Below are 20,690 nucleotides of genomic sequence, written 5' to 3' on the forward strand. Positions count from 1 at the left end.
CGATAGTTTAAGTGACCAAATCGCTCATGCCAAAGTTTTCTCACTTCATCGTTATGAGCAACAAATACTGAGGGAAGATTTGATGACCCAAAGTTGTGAAACTTATACAACCTTGTAGAATCATCAGCAATGCCAGTAGCCAAAATCTGTTTAGGATCTCTTAAGTCCTTGATTACAACCTCATGAGGTGAAAATTCAACGATTTTACCTTCACCTGAATGAGTTATCTGATATACAGAAGAAGGTTGCTGGATAAGGTTGGAACACATAATACATCATTAAACTGACCATTTTCTAGATGAACAGTTCCAGTCCCTACAACATTAAGAGATCTATCATCACCAACATATATATTTTTGGTGTTACAATCATTTAAAGAAGAAAACATGGCTTTGTTTTTGGCCATGTGATAAGAAGCTCCAGAATCAATGAGCCACTCATGAGAATGAGAAGAAGATGAAACATTTAATGCATAGCCAGACCGAGATGCTTGACAACCACAAGCAGAAAGTGCCATTCCTGAAGATGAAGTTGAAGTTGAAGATTGCCCCAAATGGATGCTATGCTTCTTCATTGCTGCTTCCAAGGCTTCCATCTTCTTAAATCATTTTGATTCTAAGTGGCCATCTCGATTACAAAAATTGCAATGTCTATCAGTCTTCTTCCCTTTGTTTTTATTTGTCTTATCATTTTGTTGAAATGATTTTTCATTTTGGGGCTGAAATTGCTTAGGACCCTTGTTTGGTTTAGGACCATTCTTTTGAGGATATGACTTCTTGGGATTCTTTGAATTTGGTTGCTGCTGGGCGGCTAACGCTTTCTTGGAAGAGTTTCCAAGATTAAGAAGACCAAGGTGTAAGAGTTTTTCTTGTTCTCTTATTAAAGAATCACAAAAAGAGTCAAAGGAAGGGGACTTGTAGTCTGTTCCTTGAGAAATGAAGGCTTCTCTTGTAGAATGGAAGGTGGAAACAAACACAGAGTAGGCTGGTCCCAACTTTGTAAGAATGGAATAGATAAGGCTACTATCTTCTTTCTTAACTTTAACACCTTCCAAAAGATATCTAAGGGTCTTGAATTTGGACAAGAAATATTCAATGCAAGAAAAATTATTAGGGTCCAATGTAAGCAACTCATTTTCAAGTTGATGGGCTCTAATTTCATTTTTAATCCCAAAAACTTTATTGATTTGTTTCATTGCTTCATCAGGAGTATCAATTTCTCCAATATGGAATCTAAGATCTGGAGAAATAGACATCCCTATCAATCCACGTTCTTGATCTTGCCTATTTTGCCATTTAGCAGCCTTATCTTCATCCTTCGGTTTCTTTTCTTGGCCTGAGGCTATTCTGTAAAGACCTTTACTTCTAAGTAAATCCTCAATGTAAGCCAACCATTCGAAGTAGTTGGTGTTGTCAAGGGTAACTTGGTATTGACTTTCCATTTCAATGGAAACTGAAGCTAAAGATGCTGAAAATAAGTGTTCCAATGGATAGATCTCGAAAAATTAGGCTGGTTTAAAAAAACGGCTCTGAAAACGGCTTCCGAATGAAGAAGTTATGGCTTTTTAAAAAAAAATTGTTGAAGTTGCCGACGAAGTGCGGGAATGTGCGGAAATGAAAAAGTCCGCCCCACAAAATGGAGACTTGAACCCAAGACCTCTACTCTCTTAAAATAGCTTTGAACCAATTGATCTATACAAAAAATTTGAGAGAGAGAGAGAGAGAGAGAGAGAGAGAGAGCGGGGGGGGGGTGCTTTGGGTTGTGTGCTTGCTTTGAGAAAGCTCTTTTTCCCTACAAAACAAAAAACACAAAACCCAACACGGACATGCAAAGAAAACGAACCTTATGGCTCGAAGTTAGCTTTAGCCGAAAAACTAAATATTTTCAAAAATGAACCTTGCGGCTTAAAGTTAGCTTTCGCCGGAAACTAAATATTTTCCTCAATGTTTCTGATTTTCCGAGATCACCCTGAGGCGCAGGGAAAAGAGCATACGCATGAGAAAAATCCTTCCTTTCTGTTTCTGATTTGTCCAGATCGCATAGAGTCGCAGGGCAAAGAGCATACGTAGAAATGAAAGGTATAGATCCGGTAATAAAAAGGCTAAATAAACCGAAACCGAAATAAACAGAGAGAAAATAACAGTAAACTACAAATAAACACTGTATACCTCCAGATCTTAAAAATGATGGAGCTAGGGCTACTGGAAACCTTTTCGCGTGAAACGAAAGGGGTTCCTCACTGGAACAGATGCTCCCAACACAACAGAGCAGTCCTCTCGGCTCGAAAGCAGTCAGAAACAAGAGATCTAGGAAACGGCAGTCGGATGCAGTTCTACGGCTTCAGATTTGGATCACCAATGGACGCTGCCCTCAAATAGCTCTGATACCATGTAGGAATTTACAGGGTAAGTTCCTCAAACAGAACACCAAAAGGACACCACTCACAACCAGATCGCAGATCAGTACACCAGTATTTTGACGTGGTTAAAACCCTCAAAGAGGGAAACAGTCCATGACCTGAGCCAATGCGGCCACTTCAGGCAATTTATTAATAAAAGAATGAAAATTTACATATGTTTCTCTCATGCACGAATTACCCTACAAATGACCCTCCATGTGCTTTAAATAGAAATCATGGACCAATCGGGCGTCAAGCCACGGATCAAGTGTCGGTAATACCGAGGAGAGAATGAACCGTCAGATCACTACATATCGTGACCGTCGGATTGTAAGTTACAAAATGTACAACGGTAAAGAAACACACTTTACCTAACTCTATACCTAACTCTATACTAGACCAAGTTGTACTTAACTATTTCCTATGTGTCGGAATATCCTAACATTAGCAAACACCCTAATAACCTAAATAGAGACGATGGATGGACCATAAGCAAAAACTGGGTTCCAATCCTATCATCCAAATCTACCCCTAACCATAATCATCCCCTAATTAACCTAGAACAAACATAAAAGTTCTAATCCATTTTAATTTAATAACACACTATGACCTATATCTTAGCTATAATAAACTCCTCAATGTAGGGAGCCTTAATAAATAATCATGACATATAATTAAAACAAATACAAAGTAAAAAAATATATAATAATAATAAAAAATAAAATAATAAAAATAAAATAATTAATAAATAATTTAATAAAAAAATTGATATAAATATAATCATAACAATTAAAATTAAAATTAAAATTGATAAATAAATTGAAATAAATATAATTATAACAATTAAAAAGTAATAATTAATAATTAATTAAGATAATAATTAAAATAAATGCAATTTAAACCATTAAAATTAATAATTAATTAAAATAAACAAATAATTAAAATATATAAAAGTTTAAAAACAATTATATAATCAATATAATTACAACAATTAAAATAGTTATAAACATAATAATTAAAATAAATAAATAATTAAAATTAAATAATTAAAATAAATAAAAATAAAGATATAAATATAATTAAAAAATGATATAAATATAAGATTAATTAAAATAAATAAATAATTAAAACTGATTATCTGTAATTAAATATAATTACAACAATTGACATTGAAATTAATAATTAAAAGAATCTTAATTAGAATAATTAAAATAAAAATAATTAATTAAAATAGAAATAATCAAAATTAAATTAGAATAATTATATAACTAGATAAATAGAAAATCATATAAATATTAGATTAACTAAAATAAATAATTAAAATGAATTATAATTAGAATAATTAAAATAGAGATAATTAATTAAAAATAAATTAAATTAATTAAAATAAAAATAACTAATCAAAATTAAATTAAAAAAAAGAGAATTAGATAATTAAAACAAATATAATTAACCATAAACCTAAGGGAAAAAGAATAATTAAATCAATTACATCTGTCGGCTAAGCATCTCCATATATATAAGTGAAAAATAAGACCAGTCTTTCAATATTCTCTCACATCCTGAAGATGAACCACCATTGCTGGTTCGAAACGTCGATGAAAAAGAATCCTTATGCGATGTATCCGAAAGATAATTTGAACAATAATTCATCATATGTTGATCTTTAATTAGTGCATCAATACTTTATTAAACATTAAACAATAACCATGTGCAGTCATAACATAATAAACCATCACACATAAGCAACACACATGAACACCAAGATTTAAGGTGGAAACCCAATGTGGGTGAAAACCACCTGATGTTGTCATCTCTATATTCTTTTAATAATAAGAAAATCTGTTTACAATCATGTACTAGTGCAGACTCATAGCAGTACGCAGGCACCCACCTGCAGAAGACTACAACCTTCTCTCATTCTCCATCTTCTTCTGGAAGGGAGCAACAACCCCCTAGTTCTTGTACTAGCCTATATATTTACTAGTATGTAGGCTTCGACCTATAGAAGGCTACAACCTTCACTTGTTCTCCAGCTGCTACTGGAAGGAAGCTCCAACCCCCTAGTTCTTGTACTAGCCGATATCTTTACTAGTACCTAGGCTCCGACCTATAGAAGGCTACAACTTTCACTCGTTCTCCAGCTACTACTGGAAGGGAGCTCCAACCCCCTGATCAAATCACTAGCCACTACTGGCAAGAAGCTTCGACTTCCTCACTGAAGGCTCCAACCATTAGTATCCTCCAGGGACCACGTTTCATAAATTTTCACACTGGATAATCCTAGTACATAATACTACAATATGAAAGCCACGTTTCATCCAATTTTCATATTGGTCCCATTAGTAACATTGAATCTCAAAACCAATCACCACTGCAATGCAATCATCAAATACAACTGCATCAACTAATCACTAAAACCCAATCAATCTTTGATATAACTGAAACCCAATCATCAATCTCTGATATAACTGAAACCCAATCATCAATCTCTGATATAGCTAAAAAAATTAATCACTAAAACCTATGAACCTCTAACACAACTGAATCAAACAATCACTGAACCTCTGACACAACTGAATCAACCATTCATTCATACTCAATCAAATTTAACCAATCAACTCGAACAGACAGATGACTATAAGCAGTACACAGATTTGAACCTAGAACATTGCATCAAAATCCAGAACTATCTGTCACCTCAAAAAGGCATGTGTCAGAATGTATACGCTCCTTTAATGAAGAAAACCTACGTGTATACGCTACTTCCTTTTGACCAACCTACATATACCTCTAAAGATACTGAATCATAAAACCTCTGAACCACAAACTATATTAATCAATGACATTCTGAAGGTCTACTATCATATTACAGAGTTCTAAATAGATAACAACAAGGATCACCCTTCTTTCTCAATCAATTAATCAATGAGACACAAACTCTTTATGCATTCAGTTTTCCTTTCAAATCTAAGAAGACTTCATTGACATACAACAGTAAAAAAACAACACTAATCTGATAGATCAGTCATCCTTGAACATCAAGCTTTTCATTTGCATAAACTACTCGAAAGATCCAAACCAACATGTATACACACCTTCACCAAAGAAAACCAGCGTATAGATATGCAAATACTTACTTATAACTTCGCTGCAATTCTTGGCTTCAGACATACCCAGATCATCATATATAAAGGATAACACATGTGTTAGCAATCATATCTAGCCCATCCATTATTAGAAGTCATTATGATCCTGATCCATCATTAGATCTCATCCATCATCAAATGCTTAGGTGCATATTTAGTCTAGATCAAGAAAAGCATAAAAAACCAATAACATGCATATTATTTTTTGATCTAACGCTTCATAAGATATTACTGTGCTCTCCTTTGATCTTCTCCTCCTTATATAGTTTTAGGCATTTCTCAATACCTTGGACCAAAACCACTTAGGACCAATACCTCAGACCAAATACCTCGGACCACTACCTCAGACCAAATACCTCAGACCAATACCTTGGGCAAATACCTCAGACCAATACCTTGGATGAAAACCTCAGACCAAAACCTTGATTTTCCATACCATATGCGCTCTTCCTTCTGTGGAAGTGCGTGCATATGTATACACTTCTTCTATTCCATGAGTCAACGTGTATATGCTACTTGGACAAAGTGAACTAGTGTATACTTATTAAACCATTCTCTTTCTTCAATTTCTTGATTTTGATCTATAGCCATTTGTTCCTTCATCTTATTCTTTTGTAACATTACTTTGTTCCCTCTGAATAGACTTCTTATAATGTGATTTGCCATATTACTTCTAAAATGATTCCTTTGAACTGCCCTACATTTTGTCACATTTGATATCTCTCCTGTAGATTCATCTAGTTACGTAGATTCATCTAGTTACTATATACAAGTGAGTTGTTCTGCTAGAAGTGGGTTGCCATCAAGTAATACACATGCATCATAATTCCAACAATCTCCCCCTTTGTACTTGATGGCAAACATGTTGGTGTTGATTACTGCAAGTTGTAGAAACTGTTAGAGATAACAAGCAACACCAAAATACTCTCCCCCTTTGACATCAAGGGCAAAGGGTGGACCAAGATACTCTCCCCCTTTGATATCAATGGTAAAGGGCTAACCAAAATGAATACTTTCATATCTGAATAGTTGAATATGAACATTGATCATGCTCCCCCTAGGCACATGCTAAATTCTCTGATTAAACTCCCCCTTTGTACATGTTGAGATGCACTATACCATCCATGCTCCCCTTAAGCACATGTAGATTCTGCAAATATATTTCCCAAAAGAATAACATGACTCTATAACTCAACTATGTGAGTATAACCTTCCTATCAGCAATAACTCATACATACATTAATCTCCCAACCAAGTGGGGATATACCAAATTTGACTCATCTACCCAACCAAGTGGGGATATACCAAATATTTATACATGATTGAAATATCAATTATTACATCATCCTTCCCATGCATAGTGGGGATATAAATTACATCATATGGCCAGAAGGACTCATTAAAAGACTATGACAGATAGAGACATATTATTACATCATGGGCCTTTATATGACCTTTTCATCGAGTGATATACATGACATTTATAACAAAGACCAAAGATCTAAAAAAGACCATGATAGTCATCAGCAACTATCATACACCATATATGATCTGCACCATAAGCATCTGTCAACAACATCCAGACCCATAACCTGTATATGTCCATCATCAAATCCGAAGATATGACAAAGTAAATATCATAAACTTGTGACAAAGTATGTCACATATAGATATCAACTCATCCTCTTGATCTCATCAAGATAAACTTGCTTCGTTTCCTTAGTAGAAAGAGCCTTATCATAACCTTTCGTGAATCAACTAAGCATATGTCATATCTCCAAGCAAAATAAAAATAAAATAAAAAATCACATCATATCATATGTATGTGAAAACACCATAGTCATCATCTATGATCATAACATCATCATCATGAACTTCATGATCTTTCCACAAGAACCCTCAATATATCAACCATGTATCATCACTAGGAAACATCTCACATCTAATAAGCATCAACCATGATAATCAACATATGTGAGTATCAACCTATCATCATAAGGTAAGAAGTCATCATCATTATGTGACTAAGTAAGCCATATATCTAAATATGCATGTCTGAAAATAGCTATGTCTTCATGAGACCTGCAATAACACCATTCTCTTGGCCAACCAACGATATTTGTCAATATGCAACTTAAGTAATCATCCATGTATCCAACATAATGTGTATCCATCAACTATATATCTAGAAAACCATGAGCTCATGGTCATTTTTTAAGCTTTCTTGATACCGTCAAAAACAACAATCCTCAACCATGTGAGAGCCAAGAACTATAGGAATCCTACATCATAACTGTAGCATATGAACTTTATGCATCTTTGAAGGCATGATGACACTAGCATCAAATAATGAAGTTGTGTACTCAAGCTTTGTACTTCTCCTTTTCCTCATGAATATCATCATGTAAGAAACATATATGTACGGTATGTATCATCAAAATGTCATCCACAATCATCCATAAATATGATCTTAATAACAACTATGTAACCCCAAGTAATACAAATATCATCTGAGATTTCATCATGGGAAACTCATATCCGTAACTTAGCATGATGTATCATTTAAGCACTTTAGCCACATACGCATCATCACCATTGATAAGAATCATTAGGTAACAAATATTTCTAAACATAATGCCAACAATGCATTATTAGAAGCATAACATATTCTCCCCCTAAACCTGTGCCACTTGTTCATTGTTAGATCTGATCATTGCATATATCAGTAAGAAATATCAAGGCATCATCATGAATAGGATATACATCAAGTCATAAATAACTTATGAGGATCAAAATCACTTCTAAATAACATCCACATATTGTAGTCGTCAACCATCAAGACTGAAAAGATAATTGATAATTGTCTGAATCATTTTTTTGAGTCTTCCCCACTGCTTCTTCATCAAACCAACATATACGTGACTGTGCAGCTTCTAACTTGCGTACATATGCATCTTGTCTTCATGATAACTGTGTAAGAGAATTAAGACACTGAAATTCATACTTTTAGTTCCTTCTGAGTCTGTTCTGTCTATATATTGAGCTATGCCATATCTTTCTATTTGTAATTCTTTCTTCTTCCATACCTTGGAGTGTGATGATGTTTGTTCCTTTTGGTATGTTGGCTGAAATTTGCTCCTGCATTCTTTTGCTATATGCCCAAACTTGTTACAAGCATAAAATCTTATATGTTTCATATTCCTTCTAAAGCAGTCAGTGGCTTTGTGACCAAACATATTATAAGAAAAGTACCTGGAAGCTGATGATATTTTTATGTGATGGTTATTAGCTTGAACCATTCTACTTCTCCATCTTGCTACAACATGTCCAAAATTATGACACACAAAACATTCAACATTATTCATCAGAGGAAAGAGTTGATTATCACTTCCATACTTAGGAGTAAATGATTTTCTTTGAAGTCTTTCTTTCCTTGGTTGCTGATGGGGTTGACCTCTTATCTCCATGTTGAACATTTCAAATTTTAAATTAGAGTTCCCTACCTCATCTTGTGAACTAGATTCACCTTCAACAGTTTCATGAAAACCAAGGCCAGATTTTATAATAGGAGATCTTTGACTACTAAGAATATTATCCAAAATCTTAGTGCTATCTTGAAATCATAAAAGTTTATCCTTTTCTTCTAATTTACCTTTCAGGATATTTACCTCAACTTGATATTGCTCTTCCTTTTCAAGATACTGCTTCTTCATGATTTCTTCAGCTTTTCTTCCTTCTTCCACTTGTTGCCTTAATTCGAGAACTTCATTTTCTTGTGCTTCAAATTCTTGGAGTAGATCTTCATTCTGCTTATTTCAATTTTTGAGATCTTATTTTAGAGAAATAACCACAGTGTCAAGACCTTCACAATAGCTCATTCTTTCTATAAGTTCCTTGGTTGTTGTGTCCTTTTCATTCACTTCATTTCTCAATTATGTCACTTCATCCTACAGCCTTTGACATTGATCTTCCTTTTCGTTGTACTGCTTCCTTACTATGTTTCCTTCCTCTAACTGAGACTTTAACATTGTAATATATTATTTGTAGGTACACTCCCTTTTGTCCAATAGATCTTGTTGATCTCTAATTATGTCTATGAGCTTTTTAAATTTTGCCTCTATTTGATTTCTTTCTTTTTCACCCATAAGAGAAAATTCATTTCTTTCGTTGTCACATTCATTATCTTCAAATGAACAAAGAAATGTATCACTAGAGGACACCAAATTCATACCTGATTTCTTTATTTTTCACCCATAAAAGAAAATTCATTTGTTTCGTTGTCACATTCATTATCTTCAAATGAACAAAGAAATGTATCACTAGAGGACACCAAATTCATACCTGATAATTCTTTTGCTTGTTCATCTTCATTTTGAGGTGATTCTAAATCTAAGGAGTTTCTTCCACATAATGGCCAATCATCTCTCCCACTGTCACAATTCCCTTGAGATGTCTTCTTCTTTTGTGGTGCTTTCTTCTTTAACTTCTTTCCCATTGTTTCTACTGATATCCTTCAAGCGACCAAGCTTCTGTCAAAGGACCTACTCTAATAGCAATTGTTGTAAATAATACTGAGAGGGGGGGTGAATCAGTATTTACAAATCAATAATCTTTTCATTTCCATAATCAGATTTATATACGCTACTTCAGTGAAGGGAACTCGTGTGTGCACGCAAATGTTCTCAACGTAGCCAATGTATGTCCAATGAACTTATGATTTAGTTAATTCATCATACGTTGATCTTTAATCAATGCATCAGTACTTTATTAAACATTAAACAATAACCATGTGCAGTAATAATAGAATAAACCATCACACATAAGAAATGCACATGAACACCAAGATTTAAGGCGGAAACCCAATGTGGGTGAAAACCACCTGTTGTTGTCGTCTCTGTATTCTTTTAATAATAATAAAATCTGTTTACAATCTTGTACTGGTGTAGACTCATACCAGTACGTAGGCACCCACCTACAGAAGGCTACAACCTTCTCTCGTTCTCTAGCTTCTTCTAGAAGGGAGCTACAACCCCCTAGTTCTTGTACTATATGACATATTTACTAGTATGTAGGCTCGAACTTGTAGAAGGCTAAAACCTTCACTAGTTATCCAGCTGCTACTGGAAGGGAGCTCCAGCCCCCTAGTTCTTGTACTAGCCGATATATTTATTTGTACCTAGGCTCCGACCTATAGAAGGCTACAACCTTCACTCATTCTCCAGCTACTACTGGAAGGGAGCTCCAACCCCTTGATCAAATCACCAACCATTACTGGCAGGAGGCTTCGACTTCCTCATTGAAGGCTTCAACCCTAAGTATCCTCCAGGGACCACGTTTCATAAATTTTCACACTAGATACTCCTTGTGCACAATACTAGAATATGAAGGCCACATTTCATCCAATTTTCATATTGGTCCCATTAGTAACATTGAATCTCAAAAAAAATCACCACTGCAATACAACCATCAAATACATCTGCATCAACCAATCACTGAAACCCAACTAAAACCTATGAACCTCTGACACAACTGAATCAAACAATCACTGAATCTCTGAAACAACTGAATCAACCATTCATTCATACTTAATCAAATTCAACCAATCAACTAGAACAGACAGATCATTGTAACCAGTACACAGATCTAAACCCAGAACACTGCATCAAAAACCAGAACTAGTTGTAACCTAAAAAAGGCATGTGTAAGAATGTATACGCTCCTTTAATGAAGCAAACCTGTGTGTATACGCTACTTCCTTTTGCCCAACCTGTGTATACCTCTAAACATACTGAATCATAAAACCTCTAAACCACAAACTGTACCCATCAGTGACATTTTAAAGATCTACTATCATATTGCAAAGTTCTAAACAGATAACAACAAGGATCACCCTTCTTTCTCAATCAATTAATCAATGAGACACAAACTCTTTATGCATTGAGTTTTGTTAGAAATTTATATATTATGGAGCAATGGAACACATAAAATATTGCAAAAATATAAACACAGAAAGCTCATAAAACAAGAGAGACACAGATATACGGGTTCACCCAGTTTGGGCTACGTCCACCCCGAACAACCAGTCCTTCTTTTCTATTATCCAGTAAAATGAAGAAACACAACCTACAACAGATCCACTGTAATATCCTCTGTTTTCTCTCACAGTCTCATCTCTCTATTTCCCACTCACAGAATACACATCTATCACACAGCCTCAAATACAATGCCCTCATACAAAGAGAGGGGTTGCCTTCTAGGGCAAAAAACCCTAAACTAAAGATAACTTCTACCGTTAGATCATCCGCCTAATGAACGGCCCAGATTGACTAGAAATTACTATACTTTTACGAGGCAATTTTATAACTATTTTTAGCTTCGGGGGCGCTGCCCCTGAAACCCCCCGCCAGGGGGGGCTCCCAAAGGTCGCAGCCACCCCCCCTGGACCCCCCCTACAACGAATATTTTATGGGCGGTGTTGCCGCCACCATTTCGAACTGGGGTCCAATGTGGTGATACCTTTGAATATAGAAGATAATCAAGCTCCACACCCAACAATCTCCCACTTGGAGACTGATTGTAGCAACTCCACCGCTGCTCCATTTGCTGGACAATGACTCCTCTTTGGACCTGTCTGTTCCTCATCTTCATCGTCATCCTTGAAGACGAATTGAACCTGAGCATATTCTCAGTTTCTCCCTGGTTACAACTTTTGTTAGCATATCTGCAGGATTCTGGCTAGTGTGTATCTTTTCCAGCTTCAACTCTCCATCTTCCAACACTGATCGTATGAAATGGTACTTGAGCTGTATGTGTTTAGTCCTAGAATGAAATGTTGTGTTCTTTGCAATATGAATGACACTTTGGCTATCACTGTATAATGTGCCCATATCATGCTCCTTACCCAATTCACCCATAAACCTTTGTAACCAAATCATTTATTTACTAGCCTCTGTAGCAGCAACATACTCTGCTTCTGTTGTTGAAAGTGAAACAACACTTTGGATTTTTGAAACCCAACTAACAGCTATTCTTCCAACAGTAAATACATATCCTGTAGTGCTCCTCCTATTATCTCTGTCACCTGCCATATCTGCATCAACATATCCTTGTAGGGAGATGTTTGAACCACCAAAGCATAATGCTTGATTTGTGGTACCTTTCAAATATCTGAGAATCCATTTCACTGCCATCCAATGTTCCTTTCCTGGATTGTTCATGTACCTGCTTACAACTCCCACTACATGTGCAATATCGGGCCTTATGCAAACCATTGCATACATTAAGATTCCAACTGCTGATGCATATGGAAATTTAGACATATAATCCATGTCTTCTTGGGTCTTTGGGCACATTTCCTTGCTAAGTTTGAAATGGCTAGCAAAAGGTGTACTAACTGGTTTTGGATTGTGCATGTTAAATCTTTTCAACACCTTTTGTATGTACTCATTCTAAGACAATGTTAATTTACGATTTTTCCTGTCTCTAGTTATTCTCATACCAAAGATTTGTTTTGCAGCTCCCAAATCCTTCATTGCAAATGAATTTGCCAATTTTCTTTTGAGCACATTTATTTCCTACATGTTAGATCCTGCAACAAGCATGTCATCTACATACAATAACAATATAATATAGCTACCATCATTTTGCTTTTTCAAATAAGCACAATGATCAGAGTGACATCTAGTATAACCTTGTTCAGACATAAACTTGTCAAATTTTAGATACCACTACCTTGGAGCCTGTTTTAAGCCATACAAGCTCTTCTTCAACCTGCACACTAGTTTCTCCTTCCATTTCACCTCATATGCTTGTGGCTGCTGCATATATATCTCTTCCTCCAAATCCCCATGGAGAGAGGTTGTCTTTACATCTAACTGCTCAAGATGCAAATCTTCAGCTGCTACAAGACTTAAAATAGTTCTGATTGAAGTCATTTTAACAACAGGAGAAAACATTTCATCAAAATCAATACCTTTCTTCTGTGCAAACCGCTTCACCACAAGTCTAGCTTTATACCTCTGTTTTCCTCCATCTTCTTCCTTTAGCCTGTAAACCCATTTATTCTTCAATGTAGTTTTTCCTACAGGCAACCTGACTAAATCCCAAGTTTGGTTATGCATTAAGGAGTCCATCTCTTCTTCCATGGCTACCTCCCACTTCTTCTTTCTTTCAACCTGCATTGTTTCTTCATAACATTCGTGTTCACCGGAATCAATCAACAATAAATAATATAATGAAAGAGAGTATCGTTCAGGGGGTCTACTTATCCTGGTAGATCTTCTAACACCACTTTCAGGTGTTTGGGTTGCCTGTTGTTGTTGTGGTGGTTGCTGTTGTTGTGGTTGTTGAGTATTATTATTTTCAGGCACCTTTACTTTTTCAGTGATTTCATCAAGAACTGCATATTCCTTGTTTTCCTTTTCCTGTTTCTTTTCCTGCAACTGATTCTTATACAAGACCTTTTCATTGAATATTACATCTCTGCTCCTAATGATTTTGTGATTTTTGTAATCATATAAGCGATAACCAAAATCATTAACACCATATCCAATAAAGGTACATTTCTTTAACTTTGCCTCAAGCTTTGTTCTATTTTCTTTATCAATATGGACAAAGGCCTCACAACCAAAAGGCTTTAAAATAGAGTAGTTTACCTTTTTATCTGTCCATGCTTCCTCTGGAACACCACCATCCAAGGAACTTGAAGGCCCTCTATTTATTAGATAAACAACAATATCTACAGCATCTGCCCAAAACTCTAAAGGCAATCCTGCATGCAATCTCATGCACCTTGCACGCTCCATGATTGTTCTGTTCATCCTTTTTGACACACCATTTTCTTGTGGTGTTCTTGGAACTGTCGTCTCTCTACGAATTCCATGCTCTGAACAGTACCTATCAAACTCTTTGTTGCAATATTCACCTCCATTGTCTGATCTAAGACACTTCAATTTCCTTCTTGTCTCAATCTCAACCAAAGCTTTCCATTTCTTGAAAGTATCAAATACATTAGATTTATTCTTAATACAATAAATCCAAGTTTTTCTAGTTGCATCATCAATAAAAGTAACATAATAATGAGAGCCACTGAGAGATGATACCTGAGCAAGTCCCCATACATCTGTATGTACAAGCTCTAATTTTTCATTCTTCTTTTCTTTCCCAACTCTCAGAAATATGACTCTCTTCTGTTTTCCATAAATGCAATTCTCACAGAAGTCCAAATCAACATTCTTCAAACCCGGCAACAAATTCCTTGAGTGAAGAATTTCCATCCCCTTTTCACTCATGTGTCCAAGCCTATGATGCCGTAATGCTGCATCTGCTCCTTTGGAAGTTAAAGAATTAACAGAGTTAGAAATACCATTGCATAAATACAATGTACTAACCTTTTCTCCTTTTGCTATTACCAAGGCTCCTTTGGTGACCTTCCAAGCTTTATCTGTGAAAGTTGTCACACAACCTTCACCACCTAACTGCCCTGTTGAAATCAGATTTTTATTTAGATCTGGAACATGCCTTACCTCCTTTAATAGGCATTGGTTTCCATTCTGCTGTTTTACAAGAACCTTACCCATTCCAACGATTTTACAGGGTTTATCATCACCCAGAAGAACTTGTCCAAAATCTCCTTGAACATAGTCATGAAAGTATTTCTTATCAGGTGTGGCATGGAATGAAACCCCTGAATCTACCACCCAGGAATCAGTAATATTTTCAAAAGAAAGAATCAAAGCATCTTGTAACACCTCACCTGTCACATTTGCTTCATGATTGTTTTCTTGCTATGCATCTCCTTCTTTTCCCTTCCGATATCTACAGTATTTCTTTAGGTGTCCTTTCTTTCCACATTTCCAGCACACTATCCCCGATCTGGACTTGGATCTGCCTTTCCTTGATTTATTGTGATATCCTGAGCTCTTTCCTCTTTCCATTTTTCTTCCTCTAGACTCTGCACTCAAAGCATTTCCCGATGTCTCACCAGAACTTCTCTGTCGCATTTCCTCGCTAAGGATAGCACCGACAACATCATCAAACTTTAAAGTACTAGATCCAGAAACGGAGTTACTAATGGCCATTACCAAACCATTCCAACTTTCTGGTAATGAGCACAAGAATAACAGAGCTCTAACTTCATCATCAAAGTTTACCCCTACAGAACTTAACTGACTTGTAACTGTATTAAAATCATTTAAATGGTTTACAACAGATCCACCTTCCGACATCTTCATATTAAATAACCATTTCATAATAAATACCTTGTTTGAGGCCGAGGATTTTTCATATAGTTTCGACAACGTCTGAATCAAACCCTCTGTCATGGTTTCCTTCGAAATGTTGAAGGTGACTGACGCAGCAAGGCAAAACCGTATTGTTCCGAGTGCCTTTCTATCGAGAAGGTTCCATTCTTCATCTGTCATACCTGTCAGCATCTTTGATTTTCCGCCCAATGGTATGTATAGATCTTTCTGATACAAATAATCTTCCATCTGCATCTTCCACAGCGAGAAGTTTTGGTCGTTAAATTTCTCGACCCTAAACTTACCATCTTCCACCATTGCTCCCTCTCGAACCAGGAACCCTTCTTTCCTGCGAGTTTATCAGCCAAATAGACCTTCGGCTCTAATACCAGTTGTTAGAAAATTATATATTATGGAGCAATAGAACACATAAAATATTGCAGAAATATAAACACAGAAAGCACATAAAACAAGAGAGACACAAATATACGTGGCTCACCAAGTTTGGGCTACATCCACATCGAACAGCCAGTCCTTCCTTTCTATTATCCAACAAAATGAAGAAACACAACCTACAACAAATCCGCTGTAATATCCTCTGTTTTCTCTCACAGTCTCACCTCTCTATTTCCCACTCACAGAATACACATCTATCACACAACCTCAAATACAATGCCCTCATACAAAGAGAGGGGTTGCCTTCTAGGGCAAAAAACCCTAAAATAAACATAAGTTCTACCGTCAGATCATCCACTTAATGAACGGCCCAGATTGACTAGAAATTACTATACTATAGGTCGCAGCCGCCCCCCCTGGACCCCCCTGCAGCGAATATTTTACGGGCGGCGTTGCCGCCCCCATTTTGAACTAGGGTCCAATGTGGTGATACCTTTGAATATAGAAGATAATCAGGCTCCACACCCAACAAGTTTTACTTTAAAATATAAGAAGACTTCATTGACAGATACCAGTAAAATAGCAGCACTGATCTGATAGATTAGTCATCCTTGAACATCAAGCTTTTCATTTGCATACGCTAATTGGAAGATCCGAACCAGCATGTATATGCACCTTCACCAAAGAAAACCAGTGTATAGATCTTCAAATACTTACTTATAACTTCACTGCAATTCCCAACTTCAGACATACCCAAATCATCACATATAAAGGATAAAACATGTGTTAGTAATTAGATCTATCCCATCCATTATCAGATCACATAATGATAGGTCATTATGATCCGAATCCATCATTAGATCTCATCCATCATCAAACGCTCAGGTGCATATTTAGTCTAGATCAAGGAAACCATCAGAAACCCATAACATGCATTTTTTTTTAATCTAACACTTTATAAGATATTCATTACTTGTGCTCTTATGCCTTTTATCTTATCCTCCTTATATATTTTAGGCCTTTCTTAATACCTTGGACCAAAACCACTTAGGACCAATACCTTAGACCAAATACCTTGGACCAATACCTTGGTTCAAATACCTCGGACCAATACCTTGGACCAAAACTTTGAACCAAAACCTTGGACGAAAACTTTGATTTTCCATCCCATATGCGCTTTTCCTTCCGTGGAAGTGCGTGCATATGTATACGCTTCTTCTGTTCTAGGAGTCAGCGTGTATACACTACTTGGACAAGGTGAACCAGTGTATACTTATTAAACTCCACCTAACTCCAAAGGATTGAAGGAACTTCACCTAACTCCAAAGGATTGAAGAGAAAAATAATGTTGAAGTTTGATAATTTAAGTAGGATTCCAACTCCTTTAGGTTATAGTCTACTATTGAATCACCTAGTGATTTATTTAATTGAGGGTTAAGCTAATTTAATTTGGGATTAGACTTAATCCTAAATCCTACAACCCCAAATAGTTTGCAAGGTTGGTTAAATGAACTCGACCGTGGACTTAGGGACTGCGATGAGAAGCTAGTAGCAGTGATAGGTAGCTGAGTGATAGGTTGAGGATGAGCAACAATGATAGGTGGCAAGAGTGGATAGGTTAACATAGATGAGTTGCAGACTAAGTTGGACAGTTTACATGGCAAGAAATTAAGGCCTAAGTTGTGCTAATTAGGGATTATCCTTAATCCCAGGAAACACATCCCTGGGTGTATGTGAATTTCGATTGCTAGAATGGCCCAGGGACTCATTAACTGGGGTGATCTAACACAAAAGTGATGTGGCAGACGACATGGAAAACTATCAGTGTGATACATGGTAGGTGGAATCCTCCTTTTTGGGTAGCCAAGTGGCTTGTTTTCGGGTGACACATGACACCAGCTAGAGGATAACACCTGGCAGGATGACATTTGTAAAAGTTGGAAATGAGATGGCAAGTGAGTTTCTGAGCTTCAAGTCTCATGCCTAGAAATTGGTGTGTAGGTGTCCAGAGGGAAAGATAGACATGTGACAATAGGTGGAGCCTAGGCAACACTCTAGTGGATTTGTTGAGTGTATGTCGCACTACGTTAGATTAGGTGAATACAACAAATCCCCCTCCCCTCTTGTTAAATCTCATTGGTGATTTCAGAAGAGTTAAAGGGGAGTTAAGTCACACAAGTGAAAAAATTTATCCCCTCCCCCTCGTTAAACCTCGAAAAGCAGGGGGGTGAAGTGCATCCCTTTTCATTTGATTGGGTTAGCATATGGATATTTTGTGGAGTGGTGATGGATTTGTTCAATGGTTTAACCAATTAGTGTTAAGCACCTAAAGGTTGAAGATTGTGGTCTTGGAACATTGTTATATGCACTCGAGAGCTAGCCAATAGTGGTTAAGATAGAAATTTGGTGTTCGAGTGCCAGATTTAATTAAGAAAACCAAAATTTGTAAAAAACATGGCTATAGCTATAAATAAACAACATGAAAACGTGATAATTGAGAGGTTCCCATTCACAACTAAGGGTGATAACTACTCATGTAAAAATAGAGAGAGTGAGCTACTATCTACACTCCGTCGAACATGTCGTTTGATTTGTACAAGGAAACTATTATAGGAACTGAGATGTAGATTGGAGATCAGTGAGAAGATTTATAATTAAAGAATGAAAGGCTATTGAGATAGTGTGTGTGTGAAAGTTTTTGATGGATGGAAGAGAGTTTATTGTTGAATACATAGAGAATAATTTTTTATCCAAAACAATTGATTCATAACTAATATTAATTTCCATAGATTTGAGTTTGAAAATGAGATGAAATAAGTGACTTGAGTGGCTTCTGCAGGTTGGTGCTTGCAAATCATGGGATTGAGGCTTCCTTTAGGTTAGTGCATATAAGTATCAAAGGTTGGTTCCTCTAGCAAGTTGGCACTTACAAAGAAAAAGGACTTGGATCCTCTTGTAGGTTGGTGCCTACATATTTTGATGAAATTAAAATTTGGAGCTTAGAATTACATCATAATCAAAATTTAATTTGTGCTTTCCTCCTATATGGGTTTCCATGTTATTTCCATGTTATTTCCTATGTTCAACATTTTATGTGAATGGTTCTTTGTTGTGTTCTTGATCAAATTTTATTTAATATTTGAGTAAATAAGTGTAAAAATTTGTATAATATTGATTCACCCCCAGCCCCCCGCTCCCCCCTCTCAATATTCTTTGATTCCCAACAATTGGTATTAGAGTGAGTTCCTTCAAAAATAGTTTAATAATTAGAAGGTAGATCTATAGCAAATTTTGACTAGTTAGGATGGATTATTTTCAAATAGAGCACCAATCTTTGATGGATTTAATTATGGATTACAAAAAGCAAGAGTGGAAGCCTACGTAATGTCTCTTGGTGTTTATGTTTTGGTATATGTTGAAGTTGGATACACGGTTCCAACAACTCCTTGAATAGATCCGGATGAAAGAAGAGCATATTTAAACAATGTAAAGGCTATAAATGCAATCTTGTTTGATCTTAACCAGTACGAACTAGTCAAAGTGATGTAGTGAAAATCTACCAAGGTGGTCTGGGACAAAATTAAGAATAGCTACAAGGAGATGCTAAGGTTAGGAAAGCCAAACTCAAACTCATAGAATGAGGTTTGAAAGTTAAAGATGAATAAGGATGAATATATTGCAGAATACTTTCTCAGAGTTGATGAGGTAGCTAACATGATTAAAGGCCCTAATGAGAAACTTCATGAAGATGTAGTGGTTCATAATGTATTGGGATATCTTCCTATGAAATTCAATGCCAAGATATTCACTATTGAAGAGATGCATGAATTGAATACTCTCTCGATGGAAAAACTTCATGGAATTCTTACAACTTAAAAAATGACAATTGGAAATGAGGAGTCAGAACCAAAGGAAGTTACATTGAAAGCTTCAAAGATGTCTAAATAACATCAATATTGCTCGAGCTATGAATCATATTAGATGTCTCAATTTATGAGGAATTTAAAGAGAGGAACTGACCAATATAAAGGTATGATACCCCTAAAATTCATTGATTGTGGTAGAATTGGTCACTTTTATTGAAAATGTCCTTACACTAAAGTTGAGAAGCAAGAACAAGAAAAAAAATCAAAAGGATAGAAGTAAATCTCACAAATAGCATAAGAGAAATATTGAGAGAATACGAGTTTCTATTCTAAATAAGCTCATCTGAAGAAAGGAACAAACAATCATCTAATTGAGGGCATGATGAATTCTTTCTCATGACCTTAGATTCTGAATTGAAATACAAGTATAGTTCATACACAGAGGAAGAAGTTGAAGGGGTAGTTGATCTTGAAGCAGAGCTTGTTAGTTCTCTAGAGGCACTAAAGAAGACTAGGAGGAAGAACAAATAGTTGAAGGAACAATTTTTTAGAGCAGAAGAAGGTAATTATCATGCTAATGAAGAAACTCTTAATATTCAAAAGATGCAATTAGAAGAAAAAAACCAAATCAAAGTAATTC

Source organism: Pinus tabuliformis, chromosome 9 (assembly GCF_031772625.1).
Source record: "Pinus tabuliformis cultivar Carrire ecotype Pingquan chromosome 9, CPIR1, whole genome shotgun sequence".
Classification (NCBI taxonomy): domain Eukaryota; kingdom Viridiplantae; phylum Streptophyta; class Pinopsida; order Pinales; family Pinaceae; genus Pinus; species Pinus tabuliformis.